At 47.5% G+C, this 22,411-nt stretch overlaps 1 protein-coding gene and 1 long non-coding RNA gene across 4 annotated transcripts in view; both read right to left on the bottom strand.

Moving 5' to 3' along the window:
• GALNT18 (polypeptide N-acetylgalactosaminyltransferase 18) overlaps window positions 1-22,411 on the bottom strand; it is a 337,820-nt gene that overhangs the window by 287,113 nt on the left and 28,296 nt on the right. The window lies entirely within an intron of this gene.
• LOC140614783 (uncharacterized) lies at window positions 3,663-6,541 on the bottom strand. The gene is made up of 2 exons (XR_012015563.1): window positions 6,162-6,541; window positions 3,663-5,331 (listed from the first exon to the last, which is right to left on the bottom strand). It is a non-coding gene; the product is annotated as an uncharacterized lncRNA (long non-coding RNA).

Here is a 22,411-nt window from a genome sequence, read left to right as displayed (position 1 = left end):
CATTCATTGATTTCCATTGGGAAGGTGGAGCTGTTTGGAGGCCCAGTATCTCAAAAAGCTCCAGTTTTGATTTTTCATCTGTCAAAACAACATAAAGTACAAAAATGTACAATTCCTGAAGGGCTGAGACACCTCCCGCCCCCTCCAGTTCCTTAGAGTGTGTCTGTAGTGCTCTGCTTCTCGAGCCTCTCTGGGCACCAAACCGGGCCAGCTCCCCCAGGGGATGCCTAGCACTCACTGCCTCTGCAAACCAGTTCTACATCCTTTTTGGGGAAAGAAACAGGGGAACGAATCCTCCGCAAGGAATGCATGGCATTGCTTGGGATCTATCTCGGGCTCTGGAGACATGACACAGACTTTCTTAATGTCCTTAAGAGCTAGGATCCAGAGATCTTAAAAAGTCTCTCTCTTCAAAGACCATGTCCTATTGAGATAAGCACTCTGTAGGTGTTCCATCAATCCCCACCACACACCCTTCGTGGTAGGCTCCATTCACTTGCAATTACTCACTACCCTCAGCCTTTTCTGTAAGCCAACCGCCCTCCCCTATCCTACTGTCTGGATCTACCACATGACTTGTTCTAGCCAATGGGACATGAGCAGACATGAATTAGGCCAAATCTGAGCAGAAGTTTTAAATGTCACCGTGCAATCTGTCTCAGGCTCTTGCTCTTCCCAGCTACGATAAAATGAGCATGTCACAGAGAGTATATGGAGCAGAACCATAGCCAATGCACAGCCCACATGCAACACAAGAAAGAAATAAGTCTTTGTTTTGTAAGCCACTGAGATTTGGGGGCTGTTTGTTATGCAGCCAAACTTGGCAACAATTGACTAACACCCTCCAATACACGAGTAGCAGTAGGCTGCTGGGAGTCTGCTGGGTCTTTCCACCTTCACTGTGACTCATTTTCCATCTATTTACACCTAAGTCTCCCTAAGGAGTGAGTCTGCCCAGCAGCAGCCTTAGTTCATGACTCATTCCTGCCAGCAATACTAGTTGGGAGAAGGAATAGCAAGCCTAAGTTTTCAACACCACCACTGAGGATCTCAGGGTGAGTATCAGCCTCCTTTCCCTCTCCTGGGGAGGCTCCACACCAAGGCCAGTGGATACTCACTGTTTAAGTCAGAGAGTTCACTATACAGGAGAGAGCACTGAGTGAGGAGGAGTCCAGAATGCTGGACTCTATTTCAGGCCAAGTCACTGGGCCACAGTGTCCCCTTAAACCATGAGTCTCCAAGGGCCTGTGTGACTTGTACAAGTAGGTCTCCCTGTCTAAACTGATCCGTGGTTTTTAAACACAGTGCTGTGTTATTCAGAGAGGTCTTAGCGGACAGCTGGGATGAGAAGCCTACGGCCAGTGGGCCTCCATCCCCTGCTTTGGTCAAGACTTCTAGGACAAATGCATTTCAAAAATACTGATCAGGGGAACCCTGGGTGGCGCAGCGGTTTGGCGCCTGCCTTTGGCCCAGGGCGCGATCCTGGAGACCCGGGGTCGAATCCCACGTCGGGCTCCCGGTGCATAGAGCCTGCTTCTCCCTCTGCCTATGTCTCTGCCTCTCTCTCTCTCTCTCTCTCTCTCTGTGACTATCATAAATAAATAAAAATTTTTAAAAAAAATACTGATCAGGTGATCTCTGAGTGCTTTTCCAGCTGTGATGCACCATGAACCTCTAACTTCTTTTTTTTTTTAACCTCCAACTTCTTATGCATTCTGTGGTCACCCACTTCCTTGTCACAACAGTCAAGTGTTTACTAACACCCAGAGGATAGTCAGTGATGCCTGACTGATGAGCAGGAATATAATGAGGTAGATTCAAAACCACTCCACCAAGAATTACAACACAGATCTGCAAGGTGATCAGACTTTAGAAAGCTAAAGAAGAAAACATCAGTTGAGCGCTGCCACTATGGAAGTGAACTCATGGTTTTAGCTTTCTATTTGGGGTCCATCTTCTGCTTAGGTTGTCTGGGCCAACCTCAACCTCCCAACTAGAAAAGGGTCCTTCAGAGTACGATTTATACTTTTGGAACATCTTATATAGCCTAAGTGCCCTGGAAACTATTTTAGGGTGTGGAACTCTGTTGGGGTATTTGTTGGTCACAACCTCCTGATTGTCATTCTCTACCCCCACCCCACCCTGATCCTTCTTCTGTCTTTCTCACATTCTCTATGAATTATTTTAAGAAACTCTGGTGTCAGGGAGCTTATAAGACATAGGGTCTCTCCCCAAGGGACAGAGAGCGTCCTGATTTTCCAAAGCCCCTGTGGGTGAACCCACATTCTGAGCCCAGAGAAATGGGCAGTCGTCATCATCAGACCTTGACTATACCAGGGGCCACTTCCTATCTGCCACGGGACAAGGAATGGCCTAGACACCATGGCAAAACCAGGGTGACTATGACCTACATTCAAGTTGCTGATAAGTAGGCAAGCAGGGCAGAGATGGGAAGTGGGGACCACAAAACAGGGCATGAGGTTGCTGGAGCAGCCAGAGATTAATTGGAACACTGAGAAGCTGGCCCATGGAGACAGGAAATGCTCAGGAAATCAGAAACTCTGGTTCAGGGAGATTTATATAAGAGAGACATGAGTAACAAAGGCCGCTCAGGAAGTGAGGGCTTGCTCGATGGGAAGGGCAGCTTGGACCTTTCCCGGCTAGGAAAACACACAGAAGGGCCTAGGTTCCTCTGCGAGCAGAGAGGAGAGTGAGCTCAGCAGGCCAAGAATCAAAGTAAGGGTGAGCTCTGGACTGTGCCTGGAAGACAGGATCTCACCCCACAGACCAGTATTTGCCCCAAAGGCATCACACCAGGCTGAGCACACAGCATGAGATTTCATAGGTTTGACAGTCTAGCATGAGCCACCCCAGCAGCCTCCTAATTTGTCTCCTGGCTCCCCTTCTCGCACCCCACTCCCCCTATTTTCCACACGGCAACCAGAACAATCTTTTAACGCTGCCCCACTGTGTGTCCCCTCCGTCTTACACGCCCTGGCTGGCCTGGCATTGCCCACATGCACTCACCCCTCCCTGCAGCTCAGCCCCCGAGCCTTGTACGCTCTGCCCCTGCCCACTGCCCCGGCCTCCTGACCACACCCAGCTCTTCTCCTCTTTGGGGACTCTGTCCTGTGCTGAGAAAGCTTTTTTTTTTTCCCATGAGCCACCTAACCAGCAACTTCTTTTCCAGCAGATCTCAGCTTAACAGCCTCAAATCTCCCCGACCACCCAAGCTCAAGAAGGATCTCCCCACCAACACCTTGCTCTTCTCACCTAATGTCGCTTTTCACTGTGATCACACTTCTTGCAACATGTGCTGATCCATTTAAGAGCAGGCTCCAGACTGAGGTGACACCATGAGAAAGGGATTATTTCGGTTCTCCGGTATAGCCGCAGTGCCAGCGTGGTGCTGGGCGCATTCGGGCTTGAGAAGTTGTTGCTGAACAACAGAATGAATGCATGATCTACTTGCCTGTAAAGAAAGTCTCCAAACTGTTCCTGTTTTTCCTCTAACCCTATTAAGCTCACACCGCTGCCCTGAAGACATGAGGGGATAATGACAGTGAACACTCACTGTGTACGATGCTAGTGACTTGGCTTTTCCTGGCTCATCTCACTTAACTCCCACAGCAAGCTTAATGGGGGGAATCTTCTTATTTCCATTTTACAGGTGAGAAAACTGAGGCTAAACCAAATTGAGTCACTTCCCCAAGAGCACATGGCTAGTGTCAGGGTCAGGATGTGAACTCTGGCAGACTGTCCCCTGGCCCATGTGGTTAGCCACCAGCCATATGGCAGCTTTGAGGCATAAAAGGGAAAGGTCCCAAGGGCACGTGTCTGGAGAACCAACTCCTGACTCTGTGATAGAAGAAGGAAATCGAGTCTCAAGTGACTTTCCTCAGCATGCTGGGAAACAGGGCTACTGGGTAATGAATGTAGCTCCTCACAATTAGTGCCACTCTCTGGGTCTGGGCCCCTGTGTGTCCAGATGACCCCCAATACTCCAGTCCTCTTGGTGACCAGGTGGGATCAAAGCCTGGGAGGAAGTGGTGGGTGACTGCTGGTGAGAGGTGCCCCTCCCTGGGCAGAGAAAATGTGCAGCGGCGGAGAGCAGGGCGCTGTGGAATGTGTGGGTCAACTGAGTCCCCAGGGGCCATCTGCAACGGGCCTCGTGGGCTCTGGCAACCTCTTGTCAATTAGCCAGGTCCAGGCCAAACATAATATCTTGACAAAGAGCGCTTCAGTTCAGTTCAAATAGACTTCCTCTACAGAGCCCATAATACCTAATGAGGTTATTTAATCTAGAAAGAAATCCAATGACCTGGAAAAAAAAAATTGGTGTGTGTAAAAGAGACCCTTTTCTTCACCTGCATCTCCACAAACTCCTCCTTAACCTGCAGACGGCACTCTGCCTGGGACGAGGGCTAGGAAGGTGCTTGTTCCTTCTGGGATCCCTGTCCCATCCCTCTGATCCCAGATGACACAGAGAACACGGAGGACACGGTGAGCTGGTGAGCTGTATATCCAGCGACGGAGATGCCGCCAACTGGGAGGCACTTTACAGATTTCCAGGCCTCTGGGGATCCTGATTCAGCAGATCTGAGGTGGGGCCCAGGAATCTGTATTTTCCCATGCAAGCAGGCCTGTGGCATAGTGTTTGGACTCCCACGGAGTGGGGGTGTCGATGCTGCCATCCTGCAGAGTCTTGGAGAGATCTAGGCTTAGCCACCCACTCCTTCCCATGGGGGTCTCTGACCATGTAACATCTCAGCTCAATTTCCTTATCTTATCTAGAAAAGGAGTTCACACAGGGGCCTGCTCGTCCCTCGGGAGGCTCATAGGGACCACACAGATGATACGAGCAAAACAATAAAATAGCTAACATTTGTTGACGACTGAGCAGATGAAGCACTTTGCTTGCATAATTCCATCTTCATAAAAGTCACATGAGGGAGTTAATATGGTTACTTCTGTCTTAAAGATGAGTAAACGAAGGCACAAAGAGGTCAGGGGGCTTGTCCAAAGTTGCCAAGAGTGAGATGTGAGTTTGGGCATGAGACAGGCCCAGGCTCCTCCTCAGTCCCGCCCTCGGAGCCTGGCGAGTGCTGCACATGTGTGACACAGCGATTCTGGACTCAGCTTCCCCGGTCCATCCTCCACTGCCGGCATCAGGATGTGAGGGCTGAGCCTGAGGGACAGGACCGGAGGAGCCCTGGACGTTAAACACGCTCGGCCAGTGCCCTTCTGCAGGAGGACAAGGAACAGATGGCTCTCGTGTGACCTCACCTCCCTGCCAGCTGTCAGGAGGGCGGAAGCTTGCTCCAGTTTCCACTGATGGGAAAGAAGGAAAACACAGTGACAGTAAGCACTCCAACTGGGCACAGGTTGCCATTTTGAATTGCCAAGGCCAGTAGCCAAAAGTATGGAGAAGAATTCTTAAGACAACAGCCCCTCACATTTGTACATGTGACAAAGAAGAGCAGACGCTACCGTTTATTGAACACCAGGTCTACGCAAAAGCCTCCCAAATGGTCATTTCTTTGAACCTTCACAGTGGCCCCAAGGAGCAGGGCTTTTTATTAGCCCATTCTACAGGTGACAAGCCTGAATTTGAGAGATGCTAATTAAAAAGTGTCCCAGGGCCAGCAAGCAGTGGACACTGGATCTGGTTCAGAGAGTCCCAGCTCCGAAGCCCTGCCCTTCCTGTGCCTCAGGACCCCCACAGAGCACTTCATGTCTCTTAGGCTGGGTGGCTTTGACCAGGCTGAGGCTCCCAGCAGGGTCTCATACCTCACACTTGTGTCCTGGAAATTCCCTACACACAGCTTTAGATACTGAAGATAAAGCTCCCTATCCCATGGCAGGGCCATAGCATCCCAGAGCATGTGCGAAGGCTGACAGGACTGAGTTACCAGGGTTTCGGCCTTATGCTAAAGTAGGTGTGCCCACCGATCTGGCCAAGATGAAAGGATACAATTAAGCAAGCACTACTGGGAACTAAAAATTTGCTCAAAGATGACGTTATTCAAGTTTCACAACCACCATGCCAGATGGGGGTCTATGGTCCCATTTTCCAGATGCAGAACCTGAAGCTCAGCGAAGTGGAAGGGCCAGAGGGAGGGGGCATGTTATCTGACTCTGCATTTCCCCAGCAGCCTCACCTTCCTGGGAAGACATGCTCTGCTGAGTCTGCAAAAGGCTGATGGAGAACAAATCTTCAGTCTCCAAGGGGAAAACGTGAGATGTTATGAGGTCAGACAGATATTTTTCTCTCCACCAAGGGCTTTGTGTGACTGAAGGGAAGGTCCTCTTTCCTATTGTGTAACTTCATCATTGTCTCAATAAACCCATGTGGAGGACATCCGTATATGAGTGTCAATAGCGACTTCACGAAGCCAACCTTGACTCTTCCTGCTCCACTATGTTTGAGGGGCTGTCCTGGGAAGCTCCCTACACCATTGTCTTTGGTGCTCATGACATTAAATGTTGGTTTGTTCCATCTCTCATAGAAGAAACAGCTCGGGGAAACTAGGCTGGCTCCCCCAAGTCTCTCAGGTGGAATTGGGATTCTCAAACCCAACTCCTGAGCTTGAGCTCACCATGTGACATCACAAAGGTCTTTCAACAGCAGATGAAAATTGAACAGATCAATGACTATGGGTGTGGCTCTCCATTCCCCATGGGAGAGAAAGGGAGATCATGCATCACTTGACAAGCTCTATCCTCTCATGACTGGGAGGCCACCCTTCCCAATGGTTCTCTGTAGCGTCAGCAGGGAAAACGGTCTCCTGATAGGACAACAGCCAGCTAGGTCAGACCAAACCAAACCAAACCAAACTGGATCCTCATTTTATAGGGCCAGTGAAGGCAAGTAGCTTCTGAAGCCTATAAATGAATTTCTGGCTCTGCCTAGATGAGAAAGCTATTCAAATCCACTCCCTTTAACTGAGAGAGTAGAAGGAGTCTGAAGGCGAAGCACAGTGAGTGAGCCTTCCTTTGGTCTGGACTTAAGGACCTGATTTAAGTCCTGAACTTTCATATAATCAGGCATTGCCTTGAAAGGATCAAAACACACGATCCCTCCCTCAATACCTAACCACATCTCTAAATTCTAACTCTACTGCATGATAACAAACCCTCCAGGAGGAAGCATCAGATCTGGCTTCTGGCTTGACCCTTCATCTTCTTAAAGGAACCCACAGCACCATGGCCATCAGGATGTCTTGTGAGGTTTATTTAGATCCAAAGTCTGTTTCATGTCGTGAAAAGTCCATGTACCAGCACCCATCATTTTCTGAGGTGGCTAAAAGGAGGCCAGACACTCTGGGTGCAGGCAGGAGCTGATATCAAAAGGGGATCCCTTCTCCGGGATGACCAAGAGAGCCACACAACACAGATGGAACCGATTCTATATCTCTCCCAGCGAAGGAGTCATGTTAGAAAAGCAAGGACAAGCAGAAGCATTAGTATAAATTACTCTGAGTGTTCATAAAGGCTCGCTGCTCAACACTCCGGGGAGACTAACGGATTGTTTGCTCCAGCCTGGCAGACCCAAAGCATGCAAATTAATAGCCATGATTTATCATGAGGGCTTTTTCACCGGCATTCTTGGACCAAGTTTCTTTAAGTATTTGGGTTCATCTATCTAGCATGTGCCCAGTCAAGTTACTGCTCATAACGTACCATAAATCCAACATTTAAGAGGGGTTTATTTAAGTCAGCCTGGTGTCCAGGGTCCAAGCTCATTACCATGAATACAATTAATTCTTGGCAGGGCACTGGAAGGTGAAAGCCAATCCACCACATCTGTGAGCCACAGGATGGTCACCCATAGTCTCTGTAGGGGCGGTGGGGGGACCCCCCAACCTTTTCCCCACTCCAGATCCACTTGCCATCCCTTGATCAGCCTCTGCTTTTCAGCCACCACACCTCTGCTCAAGCTCCTTCTTCTTCCTGGCAAAAACACTCCCTACCATACACCTTTGCCTTCCAGAATTCTAAACAATCTTCAAGGCCCAGTTCAAGGGCTTGCTCTACTAAAGCTTTTCCTAATCATCTGAGGCAATACCCTTCCTTCTTACCTCTCCAGACTATACAGGGGTCAGTGAAGAGGCTAGAAGTGAGCTGGTGGACCCTGGGCCCAGACCTTTCTTCCAGAGCCTCTGTTCATTCATTTGGATAAGATGACCTCAAAGTTTTTTTCAGGCAAAAATTGACTCCAATTCTCCTGCCCTGAAATTCATGTCCTCTGTTATCATCTATACAAGGCCATGAGTTCCTCAAGGGTGTAAAGTGCTTCATCCATCCTCATGTTCTCCCCAACACTCAGCACCATGTATCTGGCAAACAGCAGATGCTCTGAAATGATGGAAGCGGGGGAAAGTGGAGGGCAAGGCAGAGAAGAATAGAAGGAAAGGGAATGGAACGGAACAGAAGGGAAGGGAACGGAAAGGAAGGGAAGGGAAGGGTTGCTCAGCTAAGTAAGGGGCTCCATTTATAAACCGTCAACCACTCTAGGGAAAATGAATCAACACTATGGTTACCCCTTTGAGGAAAAAAAGTATACTAGGCTCAAAAATGGAAAATAATATTCATATTTGAAAACTTAACAATGTGGAGCATCTGGGTGGCTAAGTGGTTAAGTGTCTGCCTTTGGCTCAGGGCATGATCCTGGGGTCCTGGGATCGAGTCCCGCATTGGGCTTCCCACAAGGATCCTGCTTCTCCCTCTGCCTATGTTTCTACCCCTCTCTCTCTGTGTCTCTCATAAATATATAAATAAAATCTAAAAAAAAAAATTATAATGTGACTGTCATGACAACAGAAGGAAGGGGGCAATTTGACCCCCTTCACAAAAGAAGAGACTGAGTTTCAAAGAGGTGCAACAACTAACCTGGCATCGCTCAGAAACACAGACCTAGGGTTTCAGACTCTTCTAGTGAACCACCTGGCTATCTACTTGTCATTTTTCTCCAGAAGGCATGTATCAAAGCTTGGCCAGGTGAGAGTATGTGCTGCATCTCTCTAGCCAGCATGCTTCTCCTGCTGTGACTGTATCTGGCCAGGTTCCAAGGCACTGTTTCTGGGAAGAGGTCTTTGGTCAGGTCTGCTATCACTGCTCACCAGGCTGTGCTTCCATGAGAAGCCTCATCCTGGCTTCACGCTCTGAGTTTGGAATAATTAAGAGAAAAACCTAATTAAGAGCTATTATAATATCGCCCCAATTAACTTCCCCAAAAAGATCAACTACAAGATGTTGCTTGAGAAGAGAGGACCATGGGATTACGGCAGAGGGATGAGGGTTGGGGGGGGGGTATTCACATTTGCTGAAACGTTCCGTACTTTGTGCCAGCACCTGTTCTACGGTGTACCAGGCATTCTATACATGTGACCTTCATTAAGTCTCACAATGATCATATGAGGAGGGATTATTGTCCCATTTTACAGATTAAGAATTCGAGGCTGCAACAGGTTAAATAGTTTGCCTAGTGTCACAAGCTGGAAGGAGGCACGCCCGACTCTGAAGCTCACGCTAGGGTCTGGGCTTGTTCCCTTAGCTGGGTCAGCACATGGAACTAATGGAACTAATGAGGTCAGGGCTGTGGGTGTGGGGCCTGTGTTAAATGAGAATGAGAATGTGTTCTAGAAATTGAAACCCGAACTATCATTAAAAAAAAATTTTTTTTTTTTTTTTTGCTTTTGCACAGAGCAGATTTCTCTTCTTTAGAAGGCCATGGCCCGTGCCCCACTTGTCACAAGGGTGAATGCACATCATTAGTTCCAGAGAAGGCAGAGGTGGGGTGGCTGGCTGAGGGCAGGCCTTCGCTGCTCATTCCAGGAAAGGATCTGGCCTCGGACCACCAGGGGCTGGATATTAGAGTGTGCCCTCTATCAAGAGAGACCAAAACTGAGATCTCAGCCATGGTCTAACTATCTTTGCTGCCCTTCAGAGTGTCTGACTGTTACCTGGATGCAGGACCACATATCCACAGTGCTGACTGGCTGTGTGGCCCAAAATCGGTTTCCTCACCTCAAATGGAGATAATGATACTTACTTCACAGGTTGGTGGTGGGAATTCAATGAAATAATGTCTGTGCTGCACTCAGCAAGCACCTACCTGTACCCAGGCCTCAGTAATGTCAGCCAGCATTCTGATTATTATCCTCCCCTTTCGATGTCATACCCCCCAGGCCCTTGTGAAGACCACTGTGGCAAGCACTGAACCACACATTGCTCTAGACCACAGAAGGGCACCTGTCTCCAGCAGGAGCAGCCTTGCTCATCCTGCCCTCCCCGGGGGTCAGTGCCTCCTGAACCTTCCCTGCCCACTCTCTGGAAACTGCCTAGAATACTGGGACTTGAGTGATCACTGAGTGCTGGAGAAGGAAGCCATTCGCACACTCCGAAAGTGCAAACGCCCTGCCCCTCTGGCTTCTGTTTCATTAGAGACAGTGTCTCTAGCAAGAGATCTGTGGCCACTCTCTGCCCTCTGATCTAGGGGGCCTGAGCAAAGCGAATAGAATCCCAGGCTCCACACCCAGAAGCCAGCAGAGCTGGATGATCACAGACAGACCCTAGAAAGATGGCACATTTTACCTCAGTGGGCTGGGGAGGCAGACAAGTTCTCAGTTGGCCCCCTGAGGGAGAGAGTATCATCATCAGGAAGATTCTTGGTTTGGGAAGTGCTTCAGTAGAAGCAAGACAGGGCCTGGGTGAGGTTAGTGTGACCCAGGCTTCCAAGAAGCAGGAAACCACCATATCTAATAAGAGGAAAGACGATGGCAATTTGGCATCAAGCAAGGCCTGAACCTCAAGATGTGGCCTTCCCCACGGCCCTTCCCATGTGCCCTCAAGTGAAGGTGTCGTGAATGCCCTGTATGAGGCTGCTTGAAGGAGCGATTCTCTCCCCAGAATTAACATGGAGCAGAGAAGAAAGCACAGGTGTACAGGTCACAGCCAGACCTGGAGGAGATTTTGAGAAGGGCCCCAGAATGTGCCCAAGCACTGTGGAGGCTGACAGTGTCCCTGGGCCATAGAATCAGGGCCCGGGAAGGAGTGAATCCAGAGAATGGTAGCAACCATCAGGTTTGTGCAAGGATCCAGGCCTGGGCCAGGAAAAGACAGATACGCATAAGGAAGAACTGAAAAAAATCAAAAGGGAAAAGAAAAAAATCAAACCCAATAAGCCAAATGATCTCCTCGCTTTCTCCTTGTAACTGCTCCCCTAAACACCCTTTTCAAGTGAGAGAACACTGGCCCAATGTTCGGCTTTCCTGTAGGTAGAAAGAACTTTAATTAAAAAATAAATTGCAGCTTGAGTACACCTGGTAATATGTGCGATGGCCTTGAGCCAATTAAGAAGAAGTTTCCCTTTTATCCTTTCCTTCACCAGGATGGATTTATTGCTTGGCTTTTAAAGAAAGAAGAAAGAGAAAAGGCAATGAGGTAGCTCAGAAAGAGACCCCCAACCTTCCGGAGTCAGGAGGGGAGGGCGAGTCAGGGCTGCGTGGTCACAGGAGGCCCAGGCCTCCCATGTGCAGGACAAATGGGCACTGCCGTCTCCTTCCCAGCTGCCATCTTCCTCTGGGACTCTTGCTACGTAAGCAGAGGCAGTGATGGGGAGAAGGAAAGCACAGTCCCAACCAACCTTTCCTGACCAGCTGGTTCCTAAAATCAGCCTTCTAATGCTTTGTGGCTGCTCGGAAATTGAAGGGCTCTGTCAACAGCTATGCACTGGAGGCTTGGACCAACTGGTTCCCTGGAGATCTAAAAGAGATGGGTGGCCTCTCTCTGCCCAAGGCCTCAGGAAAGAAGGGAGTGAGGCCAGCACTACTGGACAGCTGGAAAAGGGACAGGTCACTTCCGGAGCTGGACCCGGCCAGGAGGGCAGCTTGAGTTTCCCAGCCAGCAGCATCTCAGCAGACATGAAAGGTGGCTGGCAACTGTCTAAGGACAGGCAATCCCAGTGGGGGCTGGGGGGGATGTGAGTCTGGGCATTTGTTAGGCCAAGTGGTGGTGACGACAGAGGACGTGTCCTGCACTGCTGCCATGGCATAGGGCCACCTCTCCTGCCTTATGGGAGCCTGCTGGGTCCCCTGGTCTGCCCAGAACTGTCACTAGTGAGTGCTGAGTCGAGGCCGAGCTGCTGCCATCTCTCCAGCCTCAACTCGGGCTTGTAGGCAACAGACAGCAGGCCACTTGGCTTGCTCACTCCAAACAATGATTTCCAAACTTGCTTTTGTCATGTACCTTGTGTCCAAATGAATTCCTGTGTGAATCCCAGTATCTAGTAAAGATAAAGCAGAGCTGCTTTGGTGGAAGTGGAAGTTGAGATGGGGGTCTCTGGCCCTGCCCCTACCCATCATCCCACAGCCCCTGGACCACTGCCAAGGTACCCAATGGGCCTAAGGAAAGCATAGCAGAAACCACGAAGAAAAGCCAAGGGCTTCGGAACTGAATTGCAACATGGGGAGGGGCAGTGAAAGAGCAGATGTGATCAAGACTACTTACATGATAATCTGTCCCTTTCTAATAAACTATTAAGCCCATTCCTATGTGCTCTGAGGCCATGCCAATAGATGATCTCATAAATCGATGTGCTAAGCCTTGGAATGCTCAAGAATGAATTTCCACCTTTTAGCCCTGTTTCAGTTAGTAGAAGAGTCCCAGGAGCACCAGGAGAGGGGCCTGTTGGGATGTAGCTTTAATACCTTGGGTTTGTGGGTGGCCGAGTCACTACACCTGGAAAATTGGCTTCATGGGACCCAAGGACTCAGCATGATGGCTTTCCTAGGGTAATGAAAGGAAGGTCAGAATGAGAGCGTCTGAATGATGGAAAGTTATCACTCAACTTTGGTCAAGAAAGCAAAAGAGAAATTAAGTGGATTACAGACAAGGAGACAGGAGATGGCAGACAGATAGTTGGACAGGTAAGAGATTTCTCTGGGAAACTGAGACCTCTAGTCAACAATCAGAGCAGCTCTGGCTTGACCACTAACTCACCTTGTGACCTTTGGCACATCACATTCTGTGCTCCCAACTAGGTCTTCTAGTCTGTTCCGAAGATGCAAGCCCCTTTGGGAAAGTATCTGGGCAGGCCTGGGGCAAATCTCATCTGTTCATTGATCCTAAAGGAGAAAGGTGCCATTCTGTTCTTTCTCCACCCCGAGGCCTAACTCTAGGTGCTCCTTACCAAAGGCTTTCATCAAATGATCCCCAGGATGTGAACCTCTAAACCTTTCTTGTGTCTCTGGCCTTTGCCCAGGCTGTTCCCTCAATCTGGAATCCCTCCCTTCAGCCTTCTGCTACTTAACACTTACTTATTTTTCAAGTTCAAATGCCTACGGTTCCATGGCCAGGCATTCCAGCCACTGGAGGCGATGGATTAATGAGACCTCCACACAGGAGAAATACGCAATATCAGAATAGGATGGGCACTGCTCAAGCAGAACACCCAACCAACCCAAACAGATACTTGTCAGGACGGCCCATATGGCCACATAGCACGTTCCAGTGACCAGCAGCCCTGCCTCCTCCTATCATCACCCCATATCAGGGCTGCCTCTCCTCCCGGCTAAATATGAACCTAACTCACTCCTAGACTCAGCAGGGATGGAGGTAGAGGGTGAGTGACTCTCTACCTGCTGATAAGCATCTCCAAGAGCAGGTCTATAGCCACAGGATCATGGATTATTTTCATCCTACCCTGACCCCGGGCAACTGCACTGGAGCTCCTTTAAACTTTACCTCCTCCAGCATGAGGATACTCTAATGAAAGGACACCAAGGATATGTCCTCCTTCACAGAGCCACCCCAAGCCCTGCTTTGCCACTCCCTGAATCCCTTGGAGAGAGGGAGACCATATGTGTATTGACAAGAAAAATGTATGTGCTGCGTGAGTTTTGTCTATTTGCTGGTGTCCTGAGATGAGCAGGCTTACTGGGCCCCAGCTGTGGCAGCCCAAAAGGCTTCATCTGCCCTAAGTTACTCAGAGATACAGGACAGAAGTATCCCAGGGCCTGAGGAGTGGGGCAGACCTGGGAGGTGGGTTGGGAAGCAGTGACAAGGGGCACAGTCCGCAGGCAATGGCGTGGACTTGGCACAGGGCAGAGGGGGAGGCCAGAGTAAGCAGCAGGACCCAGGCAAGCCTGGCTTTCCGGCTGTTATTTGGATTCACAGAATCTCTGAGTCCCACTGGCTCTGGCTGATATGACAAATTCATTTTCCATCCAGCTACAAATGGTCCCTAAACAGAGCCAGGTGCTGGTCATGTGTAATTCCTGCCTTCCAAGGATGCCCGCCAGGATTTTCTGCTTTTCTCATCCACCTGGAATTAACTACTGACCTTCCTGCTACTTTGGATCTGAACACTGATCCAAGAGGAGAGAAGCAGCTGAGACCCCTGTTGACCTCCCAGCCACCCAGCTGTCCCCTCCCTCTACCATTCCCAACCCACCACAAGCCAGGTCATCTGTTGCAGTCACACACACCAAGCTGCAGAAGGGTACAGCTCCTTGGTAATTCAACAGAGACTGCCAACAGGCACTTCCTCACACCTGGCTCCACTGCCCCTCCTGGCTAGGCTTGCAGATAAAGGGGAAAGTCTTCATGCAAGGGCCTAATAAAACAAAGGCATGTGTCTGTTTCTGCTCAGCAGGATAGAAGCCTCCAGGCTGATTGGAGGCTTGTGCTTATCCCCAAAGAGGCTGCTACTCCCCTCTGCTGGGATCCTCTCTGCTTTGGGACTGACTTGATTGTCTTACAGGTGAGCAACCATTCGTTCCATATGTATTTACTAAAAGTCAGCTAAGTATCAGACATCCAGGTACATGAGATACTAAGAGGACCAAGTCCCTGCCCCATGACAGTTACAGTCTACGGGAGGAGAAAGACAACAAATAAGCAGATATATCAAGTAATCTCTGGTGGTTATATGTGTACAAAGGAACACAAAGCAAAGGCAACGGGAAAGAGGAGAACATTTGTCAAAGCAAGCCTCTCTGAGGAGGTGAGATCCAAGCAAAGGGCTGTATGAAGTGACAGGGAGCCATGCAAAGAGCCAGCTGTGCTGGGCAGAGACACCAAGGCAGGAACACAGCTGGCGTGTCTGAGAAACAGCGCAGGCTGCCAGGGCTAGAGCGGAATGAGAGGAAAGAGTGGTGGGAACGGAGGCCAGGGCCAGAGGGAAAAGGGCCTTTAGTGGGGGATGTGTTATCATTCCCAATTATCTGCTATCTTCCTGTCAGACAGTGACAAGTGTCCATCCATTGCCCTGGGACTTGCAGTGCTACCAAATGGGGAGAATATGCCCAGCCCCACAGTGAGTGGCTATCTCGTTGACTTGGGCCCGTGGAATGTGAGCAAAAGTGATGTGTGCCACTTTCAAGGCAACAATTTGAGAGCCATTATGATATTCAGTCATTGCAGCTCCCTTAGCCCAGATCCTGGAATGAAGAAATCATGTGAAAAAGGGCTGCCATCCAATATGAACGAGAAATACACCTTTCTTGTTGGGGTTGAGAGCACCGGAGGTGTTACTACTGCATAAGCTAGCAGAAACTCATGAACACTGCCTTTGCAGGCCCCATTAAAGGAGGTGGAACTTATCCTTCATATAACCAACAACCATTACTGGGCTTTAAGAAGAGTGTTCTGATCTGACTGCACTTCTGAAAGACCACCCTCACTGGTGAATGCAGAACAGACTCCCTGTCAGCCTGACTCCCTCACTCACAGCACCCCAGGCATACACACAGCCACACACACACACACCCTGAAGACGTGGCCACCGTGGGCCTGCAGGAAGAAGAGCATAAGATACCCTGAGCCATCTCATCTCCCACGTTATTTTATATCCTGACTAAAAGGCGCTGGCCCCTTTCCAACTCTTGTGTGCATGCCTTGGAAAGGATGTTCATGTGCTCTTCTGCAGAAGCCATCAGGGCCGACAGAGGCATGGTGCTTTCCTGCCCTTTACTAAGAAGTCACATTCAGTTTATCACTATGTGAAGGGGTTTTTCCAAATATCATAGATCCAGGCTTGAGATATTAGTCCCCTGGTCAGTTACTGGCCATGAAAGATAAAGCCAAATCTACCCTTGTTCTTCCATTCTTTGAGGACAATCTCTTGGGTTCTCTCTCCTGGCACCTGGTCCTCCTGGATGCTCATTCTCTGTGTGCACATCTCACTTCCTCTAGTAGATGATGACCTACTTGATGCCTCTGTATCCTCCAGGGTATTTCACGCAGTGTCTAGTATATAGTATGTGCTCGATTAGCATATTTTGAATGCATGAATAAATGCATGATATCAGAATCCACAGGTGAAAATAAAACCCAGAGGGTAAAAAGGTTGCTAACTCTCTTTCTAGCTGAAAAGTACATGAAAGCTGGGTTTAATCAATAAATGAAAAGGGTTGTAGCTACTAAATCTTCTCCACCTGGTACTAGCAAAGGATGCATTTACATCTCATTCCCCAAAGGAAGAACATCAAAAGACCAGAGGTCCTATGACCTGTCACTCGTTCAAATGCAGACCTTCCGAAGGGCGCACATCAAGACATTTCCTATGCCCTGACCACAATTGTGGCCAGGGAAAATGTTGAAATCTTCTCTCCTTTAATAAAGCAAAAACCAAACTGGCAATTTCTACTCTATCAGTCAGTGGTCGTTGAATCTTTATAATATGTCAGGCATTAGCCGGACTGGGAGGGAGAGGTGAAGGCATTGCCCTATATGCAAGGAACATCTGATCTCAACACCAATGGCAAATCCACATAAGTGAATTTCAGTCTTGGGCAAGTCAACAGCTCTCCATAAAATGAAAGCACATGGTCATACTCAATAAAATAGAGATGAACCAAATTCTTAGAAGGGCATAAGAATTCAGAAAGGAATGGCCTCATGAGATGGCTGGCTAGAGACGATCTAAGCTTTGAAGAATGTGACCGGGCAGATAGAAGAAAAGAGGACACACAGAGGGAAGCAGGAAGTGGAAGCAGGAAAAAAGTGGTCCCTGAATTCCAGGGACTTGGTTCCAAGTAGCCAGAGGCGGCAAAATTGAAGCAAACTGTGCTGCCAACAGCTGGGGATAGGAAGTTAATGGACAGACATCACTATGTCAGAAAAGGCTCGGAAGTTATGTCCAGGAAAGGAAAAAAAAATACAAATATAATGGGACGGCCTGTATTTTACAGTCTTCAAAAGTAAATCGAAGTAAACAGGAACCTTGGAGACATCAGATTACCAACAGATGGGAAGCTGATGGTCAACATCATGAAAGAGACCACTTCCTGTTCTCCAGGGCATTTCAACTGGCCACATTCTCAGCAGTAAGTGAGGCGGGCAGAGCTCAGACGAGCAGAGCAGCGTGGAAGGATAGAAAGGAAAGCCTCCTGTAAAACAGAGAGCCCTCTGCTCCTTGAGATTCCTGAGGAACCTGGAGTGCAAACAAAACCAATGAGCCATACTGTAAATTATTCCTATTATTCAGCAATCTCTATAAACATAGACACACATAAAGCACCTTTACTGCAGGCTAACGTAAGATGGCTGTCTTGAGAAAAAGTGCTTGCATGATTGTTTGAGTTGCAAACTGAACTAGCCACTTTTTTCATGGGACGCTCTTTTCCCTCAAAAGAACACTGACAAATAGACCCTAATTCTTCAAAGCTGGGAATCTAGAAGACTTTTCTCAAAAAAAAAAAAGAAGAAGAAGAAGAAGAAGAAGGAGTGAGCTAGTCAGTTCAAGGGAAATTACTGATAGTATTTTTTTCCCAATGATAAAATTCAAGCTCTTAAGCAAAAATTACAGTTTTGGAAAACCTGCATCCACTACCCTGGGCTTGATAGCTTCCCAATACTTATGGGCTTCTGATGATATAAATGGTAATATTAATGAAAAGCAATTTTGTTATTGTATGATAAAAGGTATCAACATTTAGAAGAGTTGCATCATCCAGTGAAACTATCTTTTCCAAAAGAACAGTGCAAAGTATTACAAAAATCATGCTTGGGTAAAAAATACCATCATAAAAGTACAAGACAAGTACAGTGGATTTTAATGTGACAGAGTACAAAAAAATTTATTGATACAATTTCAGATTCCACATTGCAACTAGCCTCTAAAAACTAACCATTTGTTCAGTTTTGGCTTATCAAAGAATATCCACAATTACCTATAATGGTATAAAAGACTCCTCCCCTTTCTGTCTATATATCCAGGTGAAGAGTGCTTTTCATGTACTTTAACCAAAACAACATATAGCAACACACTAAATGCAGAAGGAGATCTGAGAATCTAGATTTCTTCTATCATGCCAGACATGAAAGACATTTGTGAAAATATAAAACAATGTCACTCTTCCCCAAAAAAAGTAGCTTTTGTTTTGAAAACTATATTTTTTCATTAAAAATGTTATTTATAGTGATTCTAGTTTGATTTATCATTGCCATTTGTAAATAAATTTATTAATTTAAAAATTAAGTAATAATTATTTTGAAATGTTCTCACTTTAAATTTATAATGTGATAGATATTGGTAGATATAACCTACATTAACAAAAGCTCTTTGACATCCTCAGTAATTTTTAAGAATATAAAGGGGTCCTATACTCAAAACATTTAAAAACAACAGGTTTAAATTAATGCTAGACAATAGGATATTCTCCATATTCAGGGCCCAGCATTCATTCCTAAGATCCAAGCTTGGCTTCCTCCAAATCCCAATAAAATCTTCCTTTTTGACAAGCAGAAGCCAATAGGGACATTTTTGCTTGAGCTATAAATAGGGTGAAGTTGGTAAGAAAAATAATATGTTTAAGGTTGATTATTTAGCATATATACACCATACTAGTTATTAAACTCCAGAAAACACTGAATATTAGAAGTCTTAACATTTCATAAAAAGCTACTGTCCTCCACCACTTAAGAGATGTCCTATACCACCTGCTATCCTTGTCCCTCCCCTAGTACTCCAATGCCCCACCCCCAAAAACCTAGCAACTAAATAGTTACTGTCTGGCACAGCAGAGACTCTAACACTGTAGCTTTCTAACACTATTCTGCCTGGATACTGCCAAATGCCACATTATTGTTCATATTTTTATTTCTTTATTTTATTTTTTTATTCATGAGAGACAGAGAGAGGCAGAGACACAGGCAGAGGAAGAAGCAGGCTCCATGCAGGGAGCCTGATGTGGGATTCGATCCCAGGACTCCAGGATCATGCCCTGGACTGAAGGCAGGTGCCAAACCGCTGAGCTACCCAGGGATCCCCTATTGTTCATATTTTTAAATATCAACCTTCACTGGCTCATGCCCTCAAGGATGAAAAAACTTGAGGGCAGCTTGAGACTTGAATGGGACAATATTCCAGAGGGATGAACACTGGCTGGAAACACCATGATGCCCAAGTCACTACGTCATGTAGACTGACCCCACCAACAAAGCAGGCTTGCCTCTAAAGAATGAGTTACACACCAAATCAATGAGAAATGCAAGAGGGGGCTGTGGATTCCCAGTTTTTGTGAGATGGGAAAGAGCAGCAGCCGTATCTAAGCCCAGATCTCGGAAGGAGCTTAATGCTCAATGTAGTCTTTGAACAGGAGCTACAGACCCAGCTTTGCCAGGCCAACCACAGTCAAGCAGAGAAAATACCCTGAAGTGGGAAAAGCTGAGATTGATGCTTAAAATCTAATGTTCTCAGAAATTCAGCTTCAGAAGTTATATTCTAGAGGAGTAAGACTAGTTATCAACATCAAAGCCAACCTATAATAAGGAAAATTAATGTCCCCTGGCAGGTGCTCAAAGTGAAAGAGAAAAGTCCATGGCTGGTGAAGGCAAGGTGAAACCCCACCCCCACCCCCACTCCCGCCTCCCACACTTCCATTTCAAAAATTTAAGCAAGGAGACGTCTTCATGATCCAAAAGATTAATATAAACCCCAAATGCAGAAATCTGAGGTGAAAGAGAGGGAGAGAAGGAGACAGAAAGCCTTTTCCCTGATTCCCTGAGTGGCATTTTTCCATGAATTAGACATTTTACAAATCTACATTTTCTTTTCTGACTTCCACACCTTTATACATACAGGTCTTCCTGCCTTGAGGCTCCTAACTCTTTCCCCAACCTTTTGTGGTTAAAATCCAACCCATCTTCCAGTGATCACTTCAGGTATCTCTTTCTCCATGAAGACTTCCCCAAACCTATGCACACTCTGCTCAGCTGGAAGTGAGCCCACCCTCTGCTGCCTTTCTATCACGCATTCTCATTGGTCTCTTTCTTATGGCACTTTTCACATGCTACTTTGGGGATGGGTTACCTCTGTCCATGTCGTTACCCCCATACTGTGGGTATAAAGTTGTAGGCAGGGACTGCATCTCCCCCTCTGTATCCCTCTGGGCACCCAGAACAGAATATGGCATTGTCTGTTGACTAAACCAATGGATGCATGAATGGAGAGGAAGGAAGGAAGGAAGGGAAGGAAGGGAAGGAAGGGAAGGAAGGGAAGGAAGGGAGAAGCAATGATGTAATGTTATGCCTTGATTCCAGTCAGGTAAATCCATTCTTACCTCTGCCTACTGGTTATAAATTCTCTCCCTGAATCAAGCAAATGCTAGGCTCAGCAATCTCCTTTTCCCCCTTATCATTCAGCATCCTGACCAACCCATCTTCATTCCCCAAATCTGGTGGATGGAGACTCGGGGATGCCATGGAGCAAGAGATTTGTCTTGGTCAGCTCTGGGCTCTGGGGAAAATGCTAGTTCTGCTTTCTCTATCCAAAGAGGAATACTGCAAATACTCTATGCACACAAGTAAGCAGGCTCCACTCTAGCTCTCAAACTGCAGATCCAGGATTTATTAAGAGTGACTTGTGATTTGTACTTTGTCATTTTCCCTTTTGATAAGAACAGATGTTATTTGTTTCTAACTCCCGGACACCTGGAACTAGGAAAAATCCCAGTGCCCACTTCATTACCATAGAGCAAGCAGTGCCCATAAGAACTCTTTTAACTATGAAGCCTGTTTCAGCCCAAGCCTGAGGAAACAGGATCAGTTACACCAGTGGGCACAGTGATGGTAGTCAAAACTGACAAAGTGTACCAAGACTTTATCTTGGGGAGGACTACATGCATGAAATCACCTTCCCAAGAGACAGGAGAAAATGAAGTGACTCTGAAGCCCTGAATAATGGATGGCATTTTTAGACCTTGCTATTTAGCTGTGTGTCCCTCCTCTCAGGGTCCCCATAGGACTGGAGGGAGAGAAGGCATGCAGTTATTCTGCAACTTGAGTCTCTTGCCATGGACCAATGAGGAAGTGGGGGATGAGGTGTTAAATCCAGCATTTTTTTCCAGGAGAGAAGCACATGTATGAAACCAATAGATCCTTCTTGTGCCTCTGAATGAACAAGGTCTGGAGCCCTAAAGCAGAGCAAGCAATGCCCTTTGCCAAAGATAATGAATACCCACATTCCAGGAGATCTTCACATTTGGCCACATTGCTAAAAACGACTCCCAAATATGCCTCGAAAGGAAAACACTATACCGTGGCTCCCCTTTTCCTGCTCTACAAGCGTGGGAAACTGTTAGCTCCACACTCATAGGAGCTTCAACCAAGAGAGGCATTCAGTAGTTTGTTGTGTTTTTTTTTTAAAGCCTCAAACAGCTGATTTGTACAAGACCCACAGCCTTACTGAATGCTAATGACAGCCTGAGCCCGGCTGGGGAGAGTGACACAGTTTGTCCATCACAGCCACTGAGCAGCACCACACAAGCCAGGAGCTTCAAAGGCCTGATCCTGAGTCTGTTCACAAAAATTCCCAACAATCTACTCTCAGATCCACAGCCCAAATAGTCCATGGCAGGGTACAGGGAGGGTATTCGCAAGATTCATAGAACTATATGGCCTAGGAAGGCAGACACCACAGGGTCACGTGGAGCACTCACTGCATCCAGAACCACAGAACTTGATCCAGCCATTGGAAGAGAATAGAGAAATGTGCAAAGAATCCAGATCTGAGATTCTCACAAACCTGGGTCCTGTCCCTGGCTCTGCCACTTGCTGACTTCGTATCTTAACCTAAGGTGAGACTCAAATATATAATAACCAGTAGAGCATAGTCATGTGGCACAATGCCAAGGGTTCACTAAAACTCATTTCCTTTTCCTCGTGGGCCACCGGCTAGACTACATTTCCCAGCTTCCCCTGCAGTAAGGGGGCACCACATGGCTGAGTTCCTGCCAATAAAATCTGGCAGAAATTATGTGCTCCACTTCTAGTCCTGGCCCATGAAAGCCTTCTGCAAAGTTCTCCATGTTCTCTCTCCTAATGTTTCTGCTGGCTCCATGCAGAGGGTCCAGAGCAGAAGGCTGCAGGCCCAAGCCTGTATCCTTGGATGGCAGGAGGAATGTCA

Source organism: Canis lupus, chromosome 23, assembly GCF_048164855.1.
Source record: "Canis lupus baileyi chromosome 23, mCanLup2.hap1, whole genome shotgun sequence".
In the NCBI taxonomy this organism is placed as follows: domain Eukaryota; kingdom Metazoa; phylum Chordata; class Mammalia; order Carnivora; family Canidae; genus Canis; species Canis lupus.
This window is presented reverse-complemented; position numbering and strand designations above follow the sequence as displayed.